Source organism: Monodelphis domestica, chromosome 1 (assembly GCF_027887165.1).
Source record: "Monodelphis domestica isolate mMonDom1 chromosome 1, mMonDom1.pri, whole genome shotgun sequence".
Classification (NCBI taxonomy): domain Eukaryota; kingdom Metazoa; phylum Chordata; class Mammalia; order Didelphimorphia; family Didelphidae; genus Monodelphis; species Monodelphis domestica.
Window position 1 is genome coordinate 430,774,052 of NC_077227.1, and position 23,587 is coordinate 430,797,638.

The 23,587-nt window shown below is 39.1% G+C and overlaps 1 protein-coding gene and 1 long non-coding RNA gene across 2 annotated transcripts in view; both read right to left on the minus strand.

Annotated features, from left to right (window-relative positions):
* LOC100020729 (zinc finger protein 850-like) overlaps positions 1–23,587 on the minus strand; it is a 69,321-nt gene that overhangs the window by 19,054 nt on the left and 26,680 nt on the right. The window lies entirely within an intron of this gene.
* On the minus strand, positions 1,138–14,821 carry LOC130458275 (uncharacterized). The gene is made up of 3 exons (XR_008917391.1): positions 14,798–14,821; positions 12,328–12,386; positions 1,138–5,864 (listed from the first exon to the last, which is right to left on the minus strand). It is a non-coding gene; the product is annotated as an uncharacterized LOC130458275 (long non-coding RNA).

Sequence of the window (23,587 nt, forward strand, 5' to 3'; positions counted from 1 at the left end):
CAATACTTACCCAATGAGACCAGATTCCTATAATTCTCTAGCATTACATCTCTGTATAAATATTTCTGACCAGGGTCTAGTTGTCCCCACTCCTCCTGGGTAAAGTACACAGCCACATCCTTGAATGTCACTGATTCCTAAAATGACAAAACATTCTTATTCAATCTGAGACAATCCACTGATATGGCTTTGGGGGCAATTGGGAACTTTAGATTAAGTGGACAAGATTACCTGTCTGAATAATGTTCAAATAAATCAAATAAAATAATCAAATAAATCATTGTATTTCTATGTACCTAATAATGATCTTGACCATATAGGAGACCCAAAAGAAGTATGAAACAGTCAGTATCCTTAAAGAGAAAACATTATGTTTCCCTTGAAAGCAAAATATACACCCAGTTACAGGTAGGCGCACTAACAGTACTGACTATGAATTAGTCTAACACTGACTGTGAATTGGTCTAACACTTAAGAAAAGCAATTTGAAACTATATCCAAAGAAAGCAGTAATCTGGCCATTGTATGTGAAGGATAGAATTCATATCACCCATATATATTTTGAAGGGAGGTATTGGTTTAACAGCATTGTCTGTCTTAGCAGTTAGCTGATCACCTGGTTTAATGACCTTTATGATGAAATGCTCTTGTTTGCAATTGGAGCAACTTTTGCCGTTATGATTGGAGCTAGAACACTAGTCCAGTCAATATAATGTGAAAAAAATTGAAGCCTAAAACATCTTACTTGGATGATTCATTTTGGTGTCATGGATGCAAGTGGTGGCCCCTTTGACTTTGTTGGGTGGCCCTGTGATCCTCCAAGCTGCTTAGTATACAACAGGCATTGTGAGTAGCCTCTCTTCCATAGCCATGTGTGTTCCAAGTGAAAAATGTCTAATCCTGAATACCACTGGGGATAGGTCTAGGTGTTGTGTTTTTTATTCTCTGGGATATATCTTTCTACCTCCTAACCTCTACTTGGAGCTAGTCTTTGTTCTGTGGCAACATATAGTAGGTTAGTTATTTTTAGTATGTTCCTTCTATAAGATACCCAAAAAGCCTTCAGGCATGCAGAAGTGCCAATGTATAGCACAGACAGTTAAGACCCTTTAACACAAGGAAGGGAATCTACATAGATACACTAAATATCTTTATTTGAGTAGCCACAACTAGAAGCAGCAGAAAGAAATGAACATTCCATTTTGAACAATCTAAAACTCATCAAATACTCTTATTTGAATTCTTAGTGTATATATGTATTAAATCATTTCTTCTACAAGCAGCTTTGGTTGACATCAGAAATCCAGAGCCATTTCACCATGTTTACAATGATCCAGTACTTCCAGTTCTACTTTTCTTAGGGATAAATTTAGCACTTCTCTCAAAAAAAAAAAAAAACTGAACTGGATACGTTTTGATCAAGCAATAACTCTTCTATCCAAAGAGACCAAATTCTGAAAGAACTCATATATGTAAAACATTGTTGACAGCACTTTTTGTTGTTGCAGCAAAAGAACTGGAAATAGGAGCCACTAGGTAGTTCAGTGGATAAAGTCAGGCCTAGAGATAGGAGATTCTAGGTTCAAATCTGAGATAGACAATTCCATATATAAGCTTTTCTATTTTACTTTAAATATGGAAATTTTCACATTTGTTAAAATTTTTTAATCTTGTTTGTCAAGATTTTTCTAAAAAATAAAAGTTAGCCAAAACAAAGAAAAAATCCTAGGTGCTATTAGTGTTTGGCAAAGGGAAAGAATGAATCCATCAATAAATCTTCACAATGGAAAAATACTTCTGGGGCAAATGTATTTCAAACACACAGGCTTATTTTATTTCAATCATGAGAAGAAATGTTCTAAAAGTGAATGGAATGTATGAGGAAATCTACATTTGAATTCAAAAAGATAAGTCTTCTTGACTCCAGGCTCAGCACTATGCTACCTAGCTGACAAAAATACAAGATTCTTGTAAAAGACTATATGATAAAACAATATGTGAAACCATATTTGAAATTAACACAAAAATACCATGTTTCACCTGTTTTTATGAATATGACAGGGAAAAAAATCTTTTTTGGTCATTTTTATTCAGTATATTATTATTATAAAAATTAGTCATTCGATTATAAAAAATGTGAGGCAATATTCATTAAGTTGATAAATGCTGTGATATAGACAATAAATACTGATGAATTCACAAAATTGATTTGTTCCGAAAACATAGAAATAAGATCCATTAAAAACTATATAACCTTAGGGTTGGAAGAGACATGAGGTTGTCTAGCACAAACTCCTATCTAATGTATATAGACTTTCTACAATACCACTCCAAAAATTAAACTGTGTCATCCCATAATTGGTGCTTAAATTTGAAAGAGCAAGTTTTTTCTTATTTGGTGTATGTAAAATTACAATTAGTCTGATGCATCTAATTTTCTTTATTTTCCAAATGTGTTACTTTGTTAGGCATATCTATTAGCTGCTTTTTCAATTTTATTGACAAACTGGTTTTCCAAATTTATTTCTTTATTTATTTTCCCTCAACTTGATTTATTCTATAATTTGTTGTTTCTCTCTGACTCTAAGGTTGGCTCCTTATCTACCACACCATGCTGTTTCTCAATATATTTATTATTCAACTTAATTATCCTTTTATGTTTCTATCATTCATTAATGTTTTAACTTACATTTCCAAAAGAATTTTTATCCCATGGATATTTTACATTATAGAATTTCTTTACTGTAGTATAATTTTTAAAAACATTATTCAATTTTCTCTTCAGGAATTAGAAGGGTATAAAGCAGCTGATCTAGGAAGCCTAACCAAAGTCTAAACTGTAGTTGTTGAAGTAGGGGGTTCTAGTCCCGCTCAGAGTTGGGAATAGAGTTGAATTTTTCCTATGGTTTTGTTGCTATTTCCCCCACTATGGGGAAAAATACGGAATTTCACAGCTTTCAGCCAAATGCTAGGAATACAAATGGAATGACTTGAGGAGAAAGAAGCTTAAATCTCTGGCAAAGTGACCCTGAGTACTGGAATAGAAGGTGGAAGGTAGAGAAAGGGCTGAGATGTTGAATGTTCTAATCTGGTAAGGATGAGGATGGAGGATATGCAGGAGACTTGGCATGGAATCTTAGCTGTCCTCAGGAGGGGCTTAGATGGGCAAGGAACTCTAAGGATTCCCTGGGGCACCCAGAGTGAAGATCTTCCTGTGTTGGAATGGGACCAGATTCCTTAGGTTTAGTGGGTTAAGGAATTCTTTGTATCTCTGTGTCCTGTCAATGGCTGGTGGCTTCATGCTAGGAAGTTTAGACCTATATATAAGGTAGAATGGAGATAAGTTTACATAATTCAGGAGTTCCTTAACCCAGACTGGCAAGGACACTGAAAGTGGCAAATGGCCCCTATTCAGCACACAAAGGTAGGGCCAGGCAGTCATGCATGTAAAGATGAATTTAGAGTTGTGACTTAAAACCTAGATTTAATTGGTCACCAGGGGAAATCCCAAATAAAATACCCAAGTCAGTCTGGCATTTTATGGTAATTTAATTAATATAGAGGGAAGGAATTAAGGAGAGGGAAGGAAGGGGATATAGGATTTCTCCCACCTGGCCTGTGCCAGGGGGGCATTTAAAAATCCCTGCCTCTAAGTCTCTGAAGATTAGAGGCTTCTAAGAGGATAAAATTGGAAAGTAAAGGAGGAAAACTCAGCCAGAAACTCACCACCGAACCAGACAATAGCTTGTAGCCATGCTAAGATGCCGAAAGGCTCAGCATGCTCCTCTCAGCTAACTCTCCACCGCCAATAAGGGAAAGAGAGTGGGGTTTTTTTGAGAGACGAAAAATCCCAAATATAAAGACCTTTAACCCTTGTGTCTCTTCCTCTAAACTTTCACATCTACCAATCACATCAAAGGCTTTCTTCAGGACTGTCCATACTTTTAGTTCTCACCTTCTTTGATTAGATTATATCTTTTGAGTTACTTAGCATTTCTTTGTTAAGTTCACCTTTTGTTAAGTTACTTGACCTTTTGTGATTAATTTAACCTCTATAGTTACTTAACATCTTTTTTATTAAGATCTAAAAATAAACTTAGCTTAAAGTTCTAGCTTCACTATAAGGTGAGAACTAAGTACCTTCATTATTCAATCAGGAGATTACAACTTTATCTTCCCCAAAAGTAAGGTTTAAGTAGGGTGGAGTAATTTAAAATTTACAATCCCCCTGATAATCACTGGGAGACTAGTCTCCCCATTTATCATTTAACATAATCATCTTGTAGTTCTAAAGCACTTCTAACTACAGATGTATACAATATTCAATTTCTAAGAGGAAATTAAAATAGTTATGGAGAAATAGAAAAGAGAGAAAGCAAAACCAATGTTTTGCTAGGTGCATTAACAAAAAGCCAAATTGGGGGCAGTCCCCTTTGGCATAAAAGTTTACATTTACAATACATGTTCAATCAAACTTCAGTTCAATCAACCACATCCAAAGTTCATTCTTGATCTTCTTGATGTAGTGTAGGTTTTCTGGCATCTTTCTGCAACAGTTCATTCTCTGGATTTAGGAGTTAGCAAGTTTCCTCCTTGAAGATCTTTCTCAAACAAAATTTCAAAATCTCAGATTTTTATTAAAATACAATTTCCCCCTTTAGTGGGTTTAAAAAACATCCAGTTCAGCTCCAGATGCAATGTTGAGTTATGGGGGTGTATGAGATAATTATCAAAAAAAGAAAAAAACAACCAAAAACATAAGGAAAGGGGAAAAAATGGAAAGAAAAAAGAAAAAAAACACAAAATAGGCCCTTATTTGGGTTTAATAAATTTCTAACAGGCCATTGTATAGGTCCAATTTAAAGTAATTTCTTATCCCACAAGTCTGTAGGACAGAATGCAGTAATATTTCACTTATCCATTTGCAGCCAAGACTACAGGAAGTTGCCATAATATAAGAAAGAAAAAAAAACCTAGAATTTTATTTTTGATAGGGAAGTGTCATTCCCTGGTCTGATATTTTGTTATTCTCAGCAATATGGGAAGCCAGGATGATAGTCAAACTTTGGTACTTGTTTGAGTACTTCACAAAAAATATAGATACAAGGAAGTTCTATGACTTAACATATGTCAAGCATCACAATCTTGAGTCTCACGCTAGTTTTTTTTTCCTGTGTGCTCTTTTTTGCACTATTCAGGTTAAGTCTGTGCTCCTTGTTTTTATGCCATTTCCTAGAATCAGACACAAACATTAACCATAGTCCCATAACATTTTATCAATAAATGTCAGGTTGAGTTTAAAGTTTTTTGGGTATGCATTGATATTAAATCAAGTATATGTATATATACACACATATATATATACATGTATATTAAACTTATATTAATGCAGAAAAATTAATATTAATTGTATGTACCTTTAGTACAAGAAATGAGAAAAATAAAGAGGAAAAAAATAAAATATTCTAATCAAAATAAAAGAAAAGCAATAATAAAAATAAGGGGGAAAGAAAAAAAATCATGAATTCAATGTGTTCTCAAAAAAAAAACCAGCATCCACTTGACAATGGATTATTATCTCCAATGCATGTGATAGGATACAGTCAATCAGTCTCAACAGAAGATGCTCTCTTTACATGTGAGCCATGAATCCAAGAGTCCTTCTCTCCAATCTTTATAGATGTTGGAGTAGTTAACAATATTTGGAATGGCCCTTCCCAGGCAGGCTGAGTTGCTCCAGGATGCTGGAAATTCTTAATATACACCTTGTCTCCTGGTTTCAGGTCATGAAGTGAAAAGTCTAGAGGTCCAGCTTGTACTGCAGCTCCGGATATATGGAGTTCATGCAGTTTGTGCTGTAATTCCTGTATATAGGAAGCAATAGTAGTATCTCCCCTAATAGTGACATATATGTGGGGGAGAAAGGTTTAGCCTGTATAGGTGGATGTCCAAAAAGCATCTCAAATGGTGAGATGTATAGGTTCATCTCTAGGCCTGCTTCTAAGATAAAATAGGGCCAGAGAGAGAATTTCAGGCCATTTTAAATATGTCTCAGTGCATAATTTGCCAGTCATAGTTTTAAGTTCTTTGTTCATTCTTTCAACTTGGCCTGAGTTCTGGGGATGATATAGAACATGGATTTAGGGAGTTATCCCCAAGCAAGAATATATCTGATTTAGGAGAGAATCAGTAAAATGACTTCCTCTATCTGAATCAATATGTGCTGGCAGGCCAAAGCGAGGAATAATTTATTTTAAAAGAACAAAAGCTGCTGTGGCTCGGGTCGCAGAAAATGCTTTGGGCCATCTGGTCAGTTGATCTACTATGACTAGACAAAATTTATAATGTTCAGCCTTTGGCATTGTTATGAAATCTATCTGAAGATGTTCAAAAGGTGTGTAAACCAGAGGACGTCCACCAAAAGCTTTGCCACGAAAGGCATGTTGATAAATGCTTGGCAGGTAGAGCAGGTTGTACACACTTTAGAGGCTATAGTAGTTACATCAGGGACTATCCATACTCTCTTAACAGAGTCCACAATGCCCTGCATGCCAGTGACCATTTTTATGAATAGATTGGCAAATTTGGTGATAGAAACTTCTATGGAGCAGGGGTTTTCCTTCATATGACACCCATACTCCATTAATCCGTTTTGGTTTGAATTTTTGCTTCCATTTTTCCACTTCCTTTTCATTATAGGAAAGTAATAAATTTAAGTCATCAGTGGTTGTTAATGTTAAAATTAATTCAGGCCCTCTATGGCTGCTAGCTTTGCAGCAGCATCTGCTCAATCATTTCCCTTAGAGATAAGGTCAGTGCCACCTGTATGGGCAGAGCAATAAACTATAGCTAGGGCTTCAGGCAGCTAGATAGCAGAATGAACTTCATTAATAATTTCTGCATTAGCTATAGATTTTCCAGCTGAGGTTAAAAATCCTCTCTGGAGCCATAGCATCCCAACTGAGTGATAAATGCCAAAAGCATATCTAGAATCCATATAAATTGTTGCCTTTTTATCCTTGGCAATTATACAGGCGTGTTTCAGAGCAATGAGTTCTGCCCCTTGAACGCTAATATTAGAGGGCAGTGAAGTTGACCACTCAGTGGCAAATTCTGTGACTACAGCAGTTCCAGTGTAGCATATGTCATCTCTCATAAAAGAGGAACCATCAGTAAATAAGACTAGATCTGGATTGTCTAAGGGACTGTCCAAGAGATTGTCTTGAGGCTTTTCTGCCATGGACACTAGTGTTTCACAATTATGTAATGGTTCTCCTGAAGTTGGTAAATCTGGAAGCAAGTTGGCAGGGTTAAGGGTTGTACAGCATTTCAAGGTGATATTTTCACTATTTAACAAGGTTATTTCATATCTTGTAATTCGCTGATCCGAGAATGCCTGTGTTTTATGCCTTAGCAACAATGCTTCTACCTCATGTGGGAACATAATTTTTAATAGGCATCCCAATACTAGATCAACAGTTTTTGTCACTAGTAAGCTACTCCTCAAAGGCATGGTGGTGCTCCTGACGCTATTGGGTCCAAATGAGCAGAATAATAAGCAACTGGGTGCTGAGAAAGTCCCAAAGTCTGAGTTCAAACACCTGAAGCTACCCTTCTTCGCTATTGTAAATACAAAGTAAATAGTTTGTTGTAATCTGGGATGCCTAGAGCAGGGGCAGACGGGATAGCCTGTTTTAGATCTGATAGAGCTGACAAGTGTTCTGGCTCTAATTTCAGTGGTTCAGGAACTGAATCCCTTGTTAGTGCTATAGGGGGTTTAGTAATTTCCCCATAGCAAGGAATCCATTGTCTGTAAAACGCTGTTGCTCCTAAAATTGCTCTCAACTGTTTCTTAGTAGTAGGAGCACTTAAATTTTGAATCTTATGCCCTCTTTTGTGCAATTCCAAAAGGTGTTTACTATCTTCCTGACATGCTTCTGCATCTGTTGAAGCCAAGAGTAGATCATCTACTTATTTGATTAATTTGCTATTTTTAAATGTTATATTATCTGTGTCTTGGCTCAAAATGTATGCAAATAAACTTGGGCTTTCCACGTAACCCTGGGGCAGACGACTCCATGTATATTTAAGCCCTTCCAGGTGAAAACAAAGATATGCCTGGAGTTCTCATGTATGGGTATGGAAAAGAAGGCTGAGCATGTCTACTACTGTAAAGTATGTAGCTGTGCTATGAATAGAAGAAATAATCATATGTGTGTTGGAAACTATGGAGTGTCTCTTTATAACGTGGTTGTTCACAGCCCTCAGATCCTGTACAAATCTACAGAGGTACTTGCCATTGAGCCCCCTTTTTGGTTTTTTATCAGGCAGGATGGGCGTGTTGTATTCAGATTTACAAGGGATTATTATTCCCTGATCAATTAATGAGTTTATTACTGGGGTAATACCCTCAATTGCCTCTTTTGAGAGGGGATACTGAAGAATGGAAGGAAGTGGGCTAGATTTAGTTTTTATCTGCACAGGAACAGCTAACTTAAGTAAGCCTACATCGGAAGAAGATGTGGCCCAAAGAGACTTCGGTATATCTATAGGTATTACAAAGGTGGGATGCTCTTTCCCCTCCTGACTCTCTGAGAGAATTACAGGGAGTAAATTTAAAGATTCCTCAGGTACTTCCAATGATAAGGAACCATCTGGGGAGTAAGTTATTGTGGCTCTGAGTTTGCATAGAAGGTCCCTCCCCAGCAAATTTAAAGGGGAGTCAGGCATCAAAAGGAAGGAATGTTGTGCCTCTAGGGGTCCTACAGACACCATTCTAGGGGAAAGTTTTTTAACTCTTTGAGGTATTCCTGACACTCCCATTACACTCTCTGAGCCAATGGAATAACAATGTAAATCAGGTGTACTCTTTAATACAGACCTGGAAGCTCCGGTGTCTAAAAGGCAATCATAATAGGTGTTACCCACCTTTAAGGTAACATGGTGTTCATTAGTATGGGGGGAGGGGGCAGTGGATAGGGACAACGGGTAGTAGGACATCAGGGTCTAGAAAATCAAAGGTTGTATCCTCTGATTCCTGTGCCCCAGCCCCCTTAGACACTTTCATTGTATTTGGGAAGTTCCTTGGGCACCCCCCTGAAGGACACCCTGCTGGGTGGCATTAGCACCCCAAGTACTTTTTGGACAAGCACCACTTAAATTATATTATTGTGTATTCATTTGGTTTGAGCTATCATTTTCCCAATATCTATTCCTATAGTTATCATTCCTAAAGTTGTGGTATTATAGTTATTTCTATAATTATCACTTCTGGAGTTATTAAACTGCATATTCCTTCTGAGTGCCCTGAGTAAAGTTCTACACTCTCTGTGTGTAGAACTGTGGCCCTTCTACTCACAGAACTGGCAGGTAATGGATCAATAATTAGATTCCTGGAGAGGGGCAAGTGCCATTGGTTGAGTATCATGCCCACTGTTCAGTTTAGTAATCATATCTTTTAAATATCTCAATTCTTTCTTCATTTCCTCCATGAGATTATTATTTTCTTTCTCCTTTTCTTTGATTCCCTTTGAAACATATAGAGCTGTTTTCTGCAATTCTTCAAGGTCCATCTCCGGCCATCTTGGGCAATGTGTTCTAAAATAATCCCTAAGCACTTTGCAAGAGTTATTGACAAAGTGCCTTCTAACTTGTCTTATGCAATTTTCTTTAGATAGGTCAAAATCCAGGTATCTACCCCCAAACTCAATTATTCTGTCAATGAATCTAGAGGGCATCTCTTCCTCATTTTGGTCTACTGGTGTCACATTTAGAGAAAGCTCTGGAACTTAAGGTAATAGATGAAGTATTGGACTTGAAGACATTAACTTGAGGTTGAATCTTGTCTCAGTCATTTACCAGCTGTGTCGCTGGACAAGTTACTTAATGTTTCTCATCTTTAGTTTCCTCATCTATAAAATGAGGATAATAATAGCACCCACCTCACAGTGTTGTTGTGAGGAACAAATACTCATAAAGCTCTGAAGAAAAAAATTAAAGAGCTACGTAAATGATACCTATTATTACTATTATTCTCCAAATGCTCTTTTTCTTTTTTCTATTTTTCCCCCTTAAAATTTTTTTGCTGGGAAGGGGTTATGTGGTATTTTCAAATTAGTGTAGGGATTTATGTATAGTTACCTTACCTAACTTCTAATTGTCTGGATTAGGCAATGCCAGCAAACCAAAATCTCTCAGAAAAAGATACCAGACAGCTGAGCTGTGTGACCCTGGGTAAGTCACAACTCTCATTACCTAGCTTGACTGCTCTTCTGTCTTGGGATAAGGTATAGGTTAAAAAAAAAAAATCAGAGTGGGTAGCTGGGTGGCTCAGTGGATTGAGAGCCAGGCCTAGAGATGGGATGTCCTAGGTTCAAATCTGGTCTCAGACACTTCCTAGCTATATGACCCTGGGCAAGTTACTTAACCCCCATTGCCTAGTCCTTACCACTCTTCTGCCTTGGAACCGATACACAGGATTGATTCTAAGACAGAAAGTAAGGGTTTATTTTTTAAAAAATTAAAATTAAATTAAATTTTAAAATCAAAGACTTGTTTTTCCATGAATCCTGTTATCATTTGAAGTTGTCACCTTCTACAAGAATACTTGATGGCCAATTGTTTCTTTTTGTCCCTCCTGATCAAGAACCTGATATTTCCTTCACAGAAAACCTTTTTAATCTGAAGGAAATGATTTAGGACTATGGGTCCTTAGTATAGATTATATAACAGTGGGGGCCCACAATTTGTTAACACATTTTAGAGGAACTTAGAGGAGAAAGTAGGGGCTTGGATACAAATAAGAACAAGTAGGAGCACATACATTTCCTATAATGTTAGTTCCTTCCTCTGAAATTTTTGCGTTTATCTTTTGCCCCATTCTTCTCAACCTTGACTCATACATTTCTCAGCATTGAGTTTTTCACCTTTGTTAAAAAACAATAATCAAAATAATAATTTTACATATATGTCTTCTCTCTTGGTAAGACTTGTGATAAAGGATGAAGAGGTTTGCAATTTGCAAAACTGGTGCAAAGAACTGAGAAATGCAAACCTAGGAATGATTGACAGTGGCATGTGACCAAAGGTCACATGGGAGTCAGAGCCTGAGGGATCTAGGTGAAGATTCCATCTTTCCAACTGTCTTCTCTCCTGAGGAAGTTGAGAGGAAGGCATGAAAAGGATTTCCCTGTGTTCAAACTGAGTTCCTGTATCTGGCTGATGGCAGCATCAGTTTTACTTGGACATCAGGACTTTCTTGGACATCTAACAACAGATCCTGGCTCTAATTGTTTTTGGACTCATGCTGTGTGAATTTTAAAAGTCTCCATCTTGGTCTAGCACCCAAAAATTGTGCACACCCACACTACACGGGCATGTGCTAGTCAATAACAAATCAGAAATAACTAACTGCCCACCTGGGCTGTCCTAAGCCAAGCTAGAGCCAACCATTGGCATTTGTGAGACACAGGAAGTGAGGTAGGGAACAGCCTCTGAATTCGCTGACTTCCTGAGGAGAGAGCTGAGGAGGGGTTGGTGTTAGGAGCTTGGAGAGGGAGGACGCCCGCAGACAGCTTTCCTTCAGATCGGTCACGTGAGTTAAGGACTGATTCTTTCCACCTGGGCCTTTGGGCCTAAAACTCCCTCTGCCTTGGTCAGAGGTTGAGTAGCCCCTTTCCCTTTTCTCTTCTCTCCTTCTCTCCCTCTCCTTTCTCTACTTCCCGTGTGATTAAACCTCCATAAACTCCATTCTGACTTGAGTGTTTCATTTTAGGAATTTCATAAGTAAATTCCTTGGCGGCCATTGTTCAATATTACATAAATCCTGTAGCCACATTTTTAGCCATTAAAATATTATAACCTCTCCCAGAAGCCTAAAATTTCTACATTTACACTGTGAGATTTGGGTATTTGGTTAAGTTTTTTAGTTTAGTAACCTAGTTAGTATAGTTTAGTTAGTTTTAAGTAAGAATAAGCATAAGCAATTCCCTAAGCCCTTATTCCTTTCCCTTCCAAAACAATAAAACAGATTTTTATATGTTTTTTCCTCTTGTGTTTCCCTCACCCAAATCCTATCTAACAGACTGCAAGGTCCCTGAGGTTAAGGACTGTCTTCCAATATTTTACTAATTTTGTTTTACTCACTGGCTAGGACATGTTCACAGAAAGTACTAAGCAGACAGTAGACTTGACATCCTGCTGAATGAGTACATGGTCATTAAAAGAAAAAAGGAATTCTGTGAAGTACTCCCAGTCTTCTGCAGGCAAAACTAAACATTCTTGTCATAAGATGGTATTTCTGGAGGCAAAGAAGAAACCCCTACTTACCTGGGATCTCATTGTCAGTAATGATGCTAGGAGAAAGGCAGATTCCTCAAAAGGTCAAGCTGTGGAAAAGAAAAGAAATGAAGGGAGATGTTCTAGTCTTGTGGTTCCCACACTGATCAAGCTAAGGCTTCTCACAGAAGAATTTATAACTTAACTAAGTTATAAACTTAATGAAAGAAAGAAGTTATACACACAAACCCAGGTCTCTGCACTGATACCCACATAGACTCATGCCTCTGCTCCAGTACCCAGACATGTGGACCCAGGTGTCTGCTTGAGTACCCACAAAGACATAGGCCTTTAACATCACACATATACATAGACACACTCTCAGACTCAATCTTGTCAACATTAGAGGGCATGGTCCTATCAAATGGTTCAAGACACAACTTCCTTGTTAAGAAAATGACACCATCTGTAATTCTCACCTCTCTTGAAGCATTTAGGTCAGATTCTCTAAGATTACACACTACTCACTGGTTTCTGGATAGTCTGATGTCACCCCAATTCTGTTTACCTAGGCAAGATAACCAGGAACTAACTGAACATGAGTCTTCCAGGACTTGCTCTGTCCTAAAACTCTGACCAAAGGTTTTGGACCAGGTATGCCTCCTCCTGGGATGTGTCCCTGCTCCCTGGCACCTGGGGGAGACTAGAAGTAAGATCATTTTTATCTGGTACCTTAACTCTAAGGTTGAGATTTCTGCCTCCTCAATCCAGGGCCCTTTCTCTGGTGCTTGGAGGTGGATACCTATTATCTCAATACAGAAGTGATATAAGCAGAAAGAAGACAGAGTCAAAGATATGGACCTAGCATCTAAGTCCTACAAAGTATTAGAGATAGCCAGCAATACAAATGGGCATATGATGAATTTAATTCATTAAACAAAAATAAAATTTAATTTCACCAATGTTTATTAAGCATCTACTACATACATGCAAGGCATGAGGCTGGGCTCCAGGGATAATGGGAGAAAAAAATAAAACAGCCCATGCTCTTAAGAAGTTTAGATTCTTCAGTGCCACCCTCAACCCCATTGCTATGATACACTACAAATTCCTCAATTTGCACTGAAAATTCTTCCTGAGTCTACCTTTATAGACTCACTGCATATTACTCCCCTTCTTATACTCTTACCAGAATTTAGTATTTCATGTCCTGTCCATGCCTTTGCACAGGCTATCTTACATTCCTGGAATGTACTCCATTCTCCCCTTAACCTCTTAGAATCCCTAGCTTCTTTAAAGGCTCATCTCATGTGCCATCATTCAATACCCTGCCTGATTCCTCTTTCCCAAAAATTTGTTTAGCCCTGCCCAGTCAAATTCTAGGTTTTCCCAAGTCCCTCAAAGCCTAGTCCTCCGCATTGTCTTTTTATTTACCTCCATACATGATATATTCCTTTAATACAATTTAAGTTTCTTGAAGACAGGAACTGTTTTTCTTTCTACTCCCCCTCCCCCTGCTTCCTACAGGGTAAGCCCTTGGAGTTTTTTTTTTTTTTGGATTGGGATTGAGATACAAATACATAGGTAAATAAATATGATAAGAGCACTAAAGGGTACACCAGAAGAACTAATGGATACCTCCATTGTATTCAATGCCCAGTGCTAGCTGTTGTATGTGTATTTGTGAGAGGCAGAATGTGATTCTCCCACTATCTTCTCCTTTATTCCATTCTCCAAAGTAAAATCTTTTCAACAAGGCCATCCTCTTCACACACATATCCCTGCTCCATTCTCTCCCAGTCTCTCTATTAGACTGCTTCCACATTCATCTTTTTATTTTTCTAATCTTCAGTATCTTCCTATCTACATGTTGTTTCCTGGAGGCTTACTTAAAAAAAAAAGCGCATTTCCCTCATTTCTTGAAAAACAAAAACAACCTAGTTAACCTCGATCTCGCCTCCTTTTTCAAATTCCTTTAAAAAGTTCTCTATGCCCCTTATAACACTGTACCTTTACAAACCCAAACACTACTCCTAGCTATGACTCCGGTCTTGCCCTGTTTAAAAAGTAAGCACTTTGAGGGCAGATATTCGCTTTTGGATTTGTTTCTCCAGTCGTTAACAAGGTGCGTGGAACTAGACAAAGCGCTTAATATTCATTCATTCATTCATTCATTCATCTATTCAAGGTACCTGTCACTTAGTAGGCATCTAATAGTTGCTGACTGACAGATACAAGGCCGAAGCAATCGAGGTCTCGATGCCGAGGAGCGTCAGACCCTGCGCTTCACCCCGCAACGCACGTGACGCTGTGGTCAAAGCACGGACGCAAACGGAGCCGCCAAGGGCCCAGCCCGTCACTCACTCATCCACGCACTCGGAACTCGGGAAGCTGCTCCGCCCGCCCCGCCCCCCGCGTCCTCTCAACCTTAGATTAGCCCGCCCACCTCCAGCCCCTCCTGGATACGCGCTCCCCAGGCGGATCCTGCGGCGGCAGGCCATGGGGTTGGGCTGCTAAATACCTGAAGCTGAGTCCGAAGCCTGGACTGACCTATAATAAAGAGCTGGGTTCAAAGACTAAAAGCAAATCATGGCGTCTACGTTGCGTGCGCATCCTCAGGAGGAGTGCGCCTGCGCTGAAGATCGACTCTTCGGCACTACAACTCCGCAAATGACGTGACCTGTGTTTCTTCTATTTCAGTTCCTGGAACTCCTTTCCCCCAAAATTTTTTGGTCTGCCAAGCTAAATTGTAGGTTATTCCAGCCTCTGGAAGGCCGGTCAGACCTTTCTCTCGACGTTAGAGTTATTCCTGGCTCAAGAACGTAACACAGCCGGAAGAGAACTAGGAGTCACCATGTTAACATACCCTTGCATCCCGCATTCTCGACAGTCTCCGTAGCCCTGTCCCGCCCGACACTCACATAGTTAAGGACCAGAAGTGTAAACGACTTGAGCAGGTGACTTTAGGAACCTTTCGGCAATCCATCCCTCCCGACCCTCCCAGAGGAGCCATCGTGGGAAATGAATTTGAGAAACTAGACCAGGTGTGGAGCCAGTCAGGTCAAGACTGGTCGGGTTAGAAGAGCAGCAAACAACCTTCTGTGGAAAATATAATAGAGCTTCGAAAAGAAATTATATATGGGTAGCCTCTTATAGATCTTGGGGGGGGGGGGGGCGGTGTGGAAGAAACACGGGCAGTATCCACTTCGACATTTAAAATGTATCTGTGATTTCGTTACCAAATCTTTGACTTGGAAGTCCGCTAGATGGACTTCGAAGTCCTTTTATGTGTTTTGACACTTCATAAATGCAACCTGGAACCTGCTACATAGGAGTGACCCCAGAAAAGCTACTTCAGTACCTGGCACTGAATAGGTCAATATCAACTCAGAAGCATAAAGTTAATTCATAGTGATGGATATGAATATTTGTATTTAGGAGGAAGATATGTACGTTCAAAACAGCGTCTATAAACTTTTATTAAGTGCAAATACCAAGTACTGGGAATACAATTACTAAAAAGAAAGGCAGTCCCTACCCTCAAGAAGCTTACTGTCTAATGGGAGAGGCAACATACAAACAAAGCTGTACACACAAGCTATATAATGAATAGGAAATAATGTTCAGAGGGAAGGTGTTAGAATTAAGAGGGGTTGGGGAAAGCTTCCTATGAAAAATGGGATGGATTTGGGAAGAGAGAGGGTTCCAGGCAGAGGGGAAAGCCAAAGAAATTGTCCTGAACCCAGGATGCCCTTCAATTGGGGAATGGCTGAACAAATTATGGTATATGTTGGTGATGGAATACTATTGTGCTCAAAGGAATAATAAAGTGAAGGAATTCCATGGGAACTGGAATGATCTCCAGGAATTGATGCAGAGTGAGAGGAGCAGAACCAGGAAAACATACACAGAGACTGATACACTGTGGTATAATCAAACATAATGGATGTCTCCATTAGTGGCAGTGCAGTGATCCTGAACAACTTGGAGGAATCTACGAGAAAAACCACTATCCACTTTCAGAGGAAACAATGTGGGAGTAAAAACACCGAAGAAAAACAACTGCCTGAATATATGGTTGGGGATGTAGACATCCTAGTGCAAACATCAACAACATGGAAATAAGTTTTGATCAAGGACACATGTAATGCCCAATGGAATTGCGCATGGACTGTGGGAAGGGTGGGTGGAGGGGAGTGAGGGAAATAATGTGATTATTGTAACCAAGGAATAATGTTCTAAATTGACTAAATAAACTAATTCAAATGGAAAAAAAAAAGTTTAGCTAGCATCTACTACAGCAGCTCTCTAGCAGGAATAATGATTAATGTAATCCCATTCCCAACTTCTCATCCTAAATCTGACTCATTTCAATCATAGATTTGGGGGCTAGATGTTGGACTTAATCTCTTGGAGAATGTTGCCATCATCAGTCATCACAATGCCTCATTATCATGGCCTTTTAAATCCCAAACATGCCATCTGCAATAGTCTTAGGAACATTGATATTCTATGATTATACTTCTGTTCCAGATTCTTGTTTTGTACTGTTATGGACAATATTTATCTTGTATGGGTTTTTTATATTAATAGCTGATTGATACTGATCAGGTGTTAGGTATGAGCTAAAGCAGTTAGGGTAGCCTAGTTGAAGGCGGTGGATGAACTGGCTGGACACAGCTTAATCCAACACTTATTTATTTATAACTAGGAGGAGAGGCAGGGACAGGATAAAACAGGTAGGAATAAAGCAGGAAATACCTTATCCTAATACTAATATTTCTAACTAAAACCCAAAACCCAAACTGCCCCCTGATGGGGTGTCTTCTTTGTCTACCAGGTAGACACTACACTTTCATACACTGACTGACTATAGATTAAATTCTATTTTATTAGCCTATTTTAAAACTATGAACTTCGATTTATATTAACTCCTTAAAATAGCTATGAAAATCCACAAGCTGTCTCAGCTAATTGTCCAATGTGACTGTTAGAAATCACTAGCCTGTCATACTCCCAGCAGGGAGCCAGACACTGATGTTGCTTCAGTGAGAGGAAATAGAGACGCCTCCTGGCAGCTTTTCTCTCTCTGGGAGAAAGCTCTCACTTTCCAATATCTTTCTGCAGCTTCACAGATGTTCATCCAACTTCTCAAAGTTAACGCTTACAGAAATCACTAACAGATAGTCTCCAAAAACAATCTCCAGCAACCTGCTCAAGATAGGGAGTTCAAGAGACAGGCCAAGAGTTCTGTAACTGCCTTCCCAATATATAAATTTCCTTAAAGAGCCTGGCCCGGCCGTAAAGGGAACAAGGAAAAAAATCCTTTCTCTGGTATTGATCTCCGCTTCTAATTAGACTAGATAGCCAATTAATAACTAACTTAAATTAACAATACTCTGAATACAAGTGGGATGAGGAGGGATGGGGAGAACATCCCAGTCTGGTATCATTAAGCTGGGAACCAGGAACTAGGAGAAGTAGCTGTCTTCTGGAGATGAGTTCCAATCAATAATTTCTAGGCTGATTTCATATTTTACTTACAGGATAACTTTAATAACCACCAACAAAAAGAAACAATGAAATTAACATAAAAAACAAATGAACAAATGATAAATAAAGAAAATATATTTATCCTCAATCTCCTTACAAGCCTATCCCAAATTCTAAATGGCCATTTTCCTTTCTTCTTTTTTCTTGTAAAAGTTGTAGTCAGGGTACATATGGTTCTGGTATATTAATTTCACTCTGCACCATTAAAGGAAGATCTTTACATATTTCTTTTCTTCCTTCCTTTTTTTTTTTAATCTTTTTTTTTAAACCCTTACCTTCCGTCTTGGAGTCAATACTGTATATTGGCTCCAAGGCAGAAGAGTGGTAAGGGCTAGGCAATGGGGGTCAAGTGACTTGCCCAGGGTCACACAGCTGGGAAGTGTCTGAGACCAGATTTTAACCTAGGACCTCCCATCTCTAGGCCTGGCTCAATCCACTTAGCTACTCAGCTGCCCCCTCCTTTCTTCCTTTCTTAATCCTTACCTTCCATCTTAAAATCAATACAGTATATTGAAAGGACTAGGCAATGGGAGTTAAGTAACTTGCCCAGGGTCACACAACCAGGAAAAATATCTAAGGTCACATTTGAACCTAGGACCTTCTGTCTCTAGGCCTGGCTTTCAATAATCTGAACCATCTAGCTGCCCCCTTCCATATTTCTTCATGTGATTTATATTTATTGTTTTTATGGCACCATTATATTTATTAATATACCATAATTTATTTAATCACTATTATTTCTGCTATTACAAATAAATGATGGATATGCTTTTAAACATAGGTTATTTTATGCTGTTTTTGTGAAAGTCTTTGGAAAAATCATCATCAGTCTCAGACATTTTTTTTAAAACCCTTACCTTCCATCTTGGAGTCAATACTGTATACTGGCTCCAAGGCAAAAGAGTGGTAAGGGCTAGGCAATGGGGGTTAAGTGGCTTGCCCAGGGTCACACAGCTGGGAAGTGTCAGACATTTTTTCTTGATATTTTGCTGCCACCAAATTTTCACACTTGTCTCAGCTTAGATACCTCCCCTTATGAATATTTCCATTGTTACTTTTTGGCATGATTTTTCTTCAGAAATATCTTGCTTCAGATTTTATTTTGGTTTTTACACCTCTCTGAAAGAAGATGAAAAAAGGCCACATTGTCTTGGTGCCTGTGCTAGGAATATGGACATTACTGAATTTAGAAGAAAAAAATAAAAATGATAATGAACATAGCACAAAGGTGGCTTTGGAAACTTTTAAAATATGGACTTGAGAATTGGGGGAAAGAAATAGAGAAGGATCCGTGAGAAGGGAGCAAAAGTGGTTCAATAGAAGCTAAAAAAAACTAAATGAACATAAAAACAGACAACTCAAGTTTAGGGGAATCTGAAAGTGAGAGATTGCTGGAGAGACAAAAAAAAAAGAGGGCATGTGACTTAAGGAAGATATCAAAATTGTGGGAGATTGTCTGGGGACCAGAGCTCAGAATCTTATCACTTTGTGCTTCAGTTATTATAATAGGGTCCTTACTGATCTCTTGGGTTCTTTGACTTACTGCCTCCAAGTGATCCTGTACTCTGATACCAAATGAATCCTTCATAAAAAGTAATTTTGTTTCTGTAAGAACACTTCTATAGTTCCATCTCCACCTCAGTTCCCCTAAACCAGGGGTCCCCAAACTACTGCCCATGGGCCACATGCGGCCCCCTGAGGCCATTTATCTGGCCCCCACCACACTTCCTGAAGGGGCACCTCTTTCATTGGTGGTCAGTGAGAGAAGCACAGTATACTTCCACATTCTGTGCTCCTCGAGTACTGTATGTGGAGGCACCACAAAGCACAGCGTCGCTCATGTACAGTACTACTTCCAGTAACATAATCTTTTTCATGGCACCTTGTTCTGAGAGTAACTGAACAAGAACGAGGAGCTGCACAACGGATTATGTGGCTGCACAATGGAAGATGTCAGTATGGTGAGCGGTGATCTGGGGGAGGGGATTCCGCACTGTGTGTACTGCTGCCTGGTATAGTGGTAGCAGTGATGGGCCTGTGCAAGGTGTGACAGGCCCATCACAGCCAGTGCTGCAGTCTCCATTATCCCAGACATCAGTACACAGTGTCACAGGCCCAGCACTGCCTGGAGTACTGTATACAGGCATCAGATAGCGGTGATCTGGCCTGTGACATCAGCGGTGAGCCTCTACTGTGAGAAGCCCACCACTGCCACTGGGTATTTTATAAGACACCCCATTTTGGGGGGGGATCAAATTAATATAAGACAGTGTCTTATTTTTAGGGAAACATGGTAGTACAATGGCCCCCATACTTCCCCAGATGCACAACATAATGGCCCCTATGGGAGAGTAGGGGGGCCATTGTATTGTGTAGTAATGTGGGGAGAGACTTTTGGGCAAAGAGAGGTTATAGGGGCCATTATATTGTGCATCAGGGGGAGTATGGTTACCATTGTACTATGTGGGGGAAGTGAGGCATGTGTTTTTTGTATTACAGTCTATAATTACAGATCCATAAATACATACCTGTAAACCTCAAAATTTCTTAGACTTATAAATGTTGGAAATTTCACCATTGGGAAATTTCATACTTGAAAAATTTCCTATTGATAGTGGGTCTTGGCTATTGGAATGTGAACCCCATTGGCATGAGAGTTTCCTCCTCCTCCCTTCTTAAGATTACTTTAGGACAGAAACCTTTTGCTGAACAATGGAAAGGACTTTGACCTATGCTTAAGCATAGAACAGGAATTTCTTTGAGTCATGATTGATTTTAGAATTGACACAATGGAGATACTTGGAATCAATCTCCACCCTACTCAGTCCTAACAGGATTGAGGAAGGGCTGCAGCATAGATCAAAATTTAATTATTCCAATCTCTACCCTACTCAGGTTAACAGGATTTAGGAAGGGCTGTAGCAAAGGATCAAAGATTTAATTATTTGAAAATATGACCTTCAACAGACATGTGCAAAGCCAGAGACCTCTGGGCGGTCCTGGGTTAAGCTAGAGCCTCCATTGGCACAGGGAAATTGATGGACAGTGATTGGTAGATGTGAGAACTGAGGGGAGGGAACTTGGATGGTTTCCTTAAAGATAGAAGGGTCTGAAGACTCAGGGTGGTGGTTGAGGAGTTTGTCTGAGTGGTTGGAGTGTGCTCTGAGAAGCTTGCTCTGAAGGAAGCTGAAGGTGGGGGCCTTTGAAACTGTTTCTCCATTTTGGTCACGTGAGTAATAGGGACTGCTCTCTTTTCTTTGCCCAGCTATCTAAGGTCTTGGGCCTTTTGGCCCGGCCTAAACAGAAGGGGTATTTAAGCCCTATTCCCTTCTCTCCCTTTTCTCTCTCTCTATCTCTAATTCCTTTCTTCCTCCTATTTGTAATTAAACTCCATAAAAGGTTGACTGCTGACTTGAGTTTTCATTTAGGAATTACATAGCTGAATTCCTTGGCGACCTTAAATTAATATATATCAGGCTTTTAAAGTGATTTCCTTGTCACATACCACAAGAGGACACACAATAAGGTCATGCCTTCTTTTTTCCTGCCATGGAATTCCTATGTGATTTCACAGATCACAGTGCGATTCACACAGGGTGGTGTGAACTGGAAAGGTGGTGGAGGAACTGGATCTGTAATCATGTCGGTTCTCGCACTACACCAGTGTGAGCCTAAAGTAAAAGTGGAGTTCCACCAATATGGCCACTGGTAAGGCTGAAATGATGTGGACTGGGAAGGCTGCATTGATGAACACAGATCAGACTGCATTAATGGGTAGTGCAGTCTGTATTCCTCTGTGTGGGCAAAAATATTGTTGGTATATTGTTTATGTAGGGTTGTATATTATATATGTGTGTGTGTATATATATATATGTGTGTATGTATGTATTTTACTAATAGCAATTTGAAATCCCTAGGAAACAATGACATCAAGAAAGAGAAAAATTGACTCGGAGTGTAAGATATTCAAAGAACAGTGGACTTATGATTGCTTTTTCATGCAGTACAAGGAAAGAGCTGTGTGTTTGATATGCCAGAATATAGTGTCTATGTTCAAAGAATACAAGTTGTGTCAACACTATCAAACTCAACATAAAGATAAATATGATTGTTTGGTCGAAGATGTGAGAAAAGACAAAATATTAAAACTGAAAAATACATTGACGACAGCAAAATACTTTTGTGAAGCAGAAGCAGCTAAATATTTCATCACTGAGAGCAAGTTTTCAAATTGCCAAGCTAATAGCGTGTACTGGTAGACCATTCCTGGAGGGAGAATTTGTTAAAGAGTGCCTTCTTTCTGTTGCCAAAGAGATGTGTCCAGAAAAGGTAGACTTATTTAGTACAGTTAGTCTTTCAGGATCTACAATTACATGAAAGATTGAAGAAATGGGAGACAATTTGCATCAGCATTTGCAAAACTCTGCAAGAAAACTTTCCTATTTTTCCTTGGCACTCAATGAGAGCAATGATGTTTGTGATTCTGCCCAACTTCTAATTTTTATTTGTAGGACGAATGACAATTTCAAAGTCATAGAAGAGCTTGCTGCACTGCAAAGCATCAAAGGAACAACTTCAGGAGAGGATATCTATGAAAAGGTTTCCCAAACTATAAAGGATTTGGAGCTAGACTGGGCTAAACTAGCCAGTGTGACAACTGATGGTGCTCCTAGCATGGTGGGGTCTGAGAAAGGAGTAATTGCTTGCATTAACCAAGAGATGGACAAACGTAACCATTCTCATCCAATAGCCATACACTGCCTTATCCACCAACAAGTAGTAAATCAGTGAAGTGGGACTGTTATGAAAATTGTGGTCTCTTGTGTTAACTTCATTAGAGCTAATGCGCTAAACCACAGACAATTTCAGGAATTTCTGTCTGAGCTAAATGTTGCCTGTGAAGATGTTCTGTACCATACAGAAGTTCATTGGCTGAGTCAAGGGAGAGTTTTGAGACATTTCTATGACTTACTTCCACAGATTACAGCTTTTATGCTTTCAAAAACCAAAAAAGTACCAGAGCTCAATGATGCAGAATAGAAATGGCACTTTGACTTTCTGACAGATGTAACAGAGCTACTCAACAATTTCAATGTGCAACTTCAAAGAAAAGGAAAGCTCATCTGTGATATGCAATCACATGTGAAAGCATTTGAAGTAAAATTATGCCTCCTTATCAAACAAGTGAAGGAGGAAAATTTCTGCCATCTCCCCTTAACTCAAAATCTGTTAGCGGAAAAAACCCTTGATTGCATTCCCAAAAGAAATGTGTGGATTCCCTGGAAAAGTTGCAAAAGTTCAGATTTAAAGAGCTTCATCTCCATGAACAGGACATACAGCTTTTCCGTAACCCATTTTCTATTGACATTGAAAATGTGGATACAATTTACCAAAGGGAACAGGCTTAACTGCACAATTGTAACTCTGAAAGACACATTCAAGTCAAGCAGCTTGCCTAGTTTCTATGCATCTCTCCTTTCTGAGACATATCCTAATCTCAGGAAACATGCACTCAACCATCTTTGGCAGCACTTCTGTCTGTGAACAGATTTTTTCCAGAATGAAACATCTGAAATCTCCAACCAGATCTAGACTAACTGATGCACACTTGCATCAATTGTTACAGCTAGCAGTGACAAATATGGAACCGGACATTGACCATATCATTAGCCAAAAGCAGGCCCATACTTCCCATTGAAATACTGGTCAGTTTGTTGTTTAAAATTTACTTGTTCTTTATTTTAAATATTGTATTTGT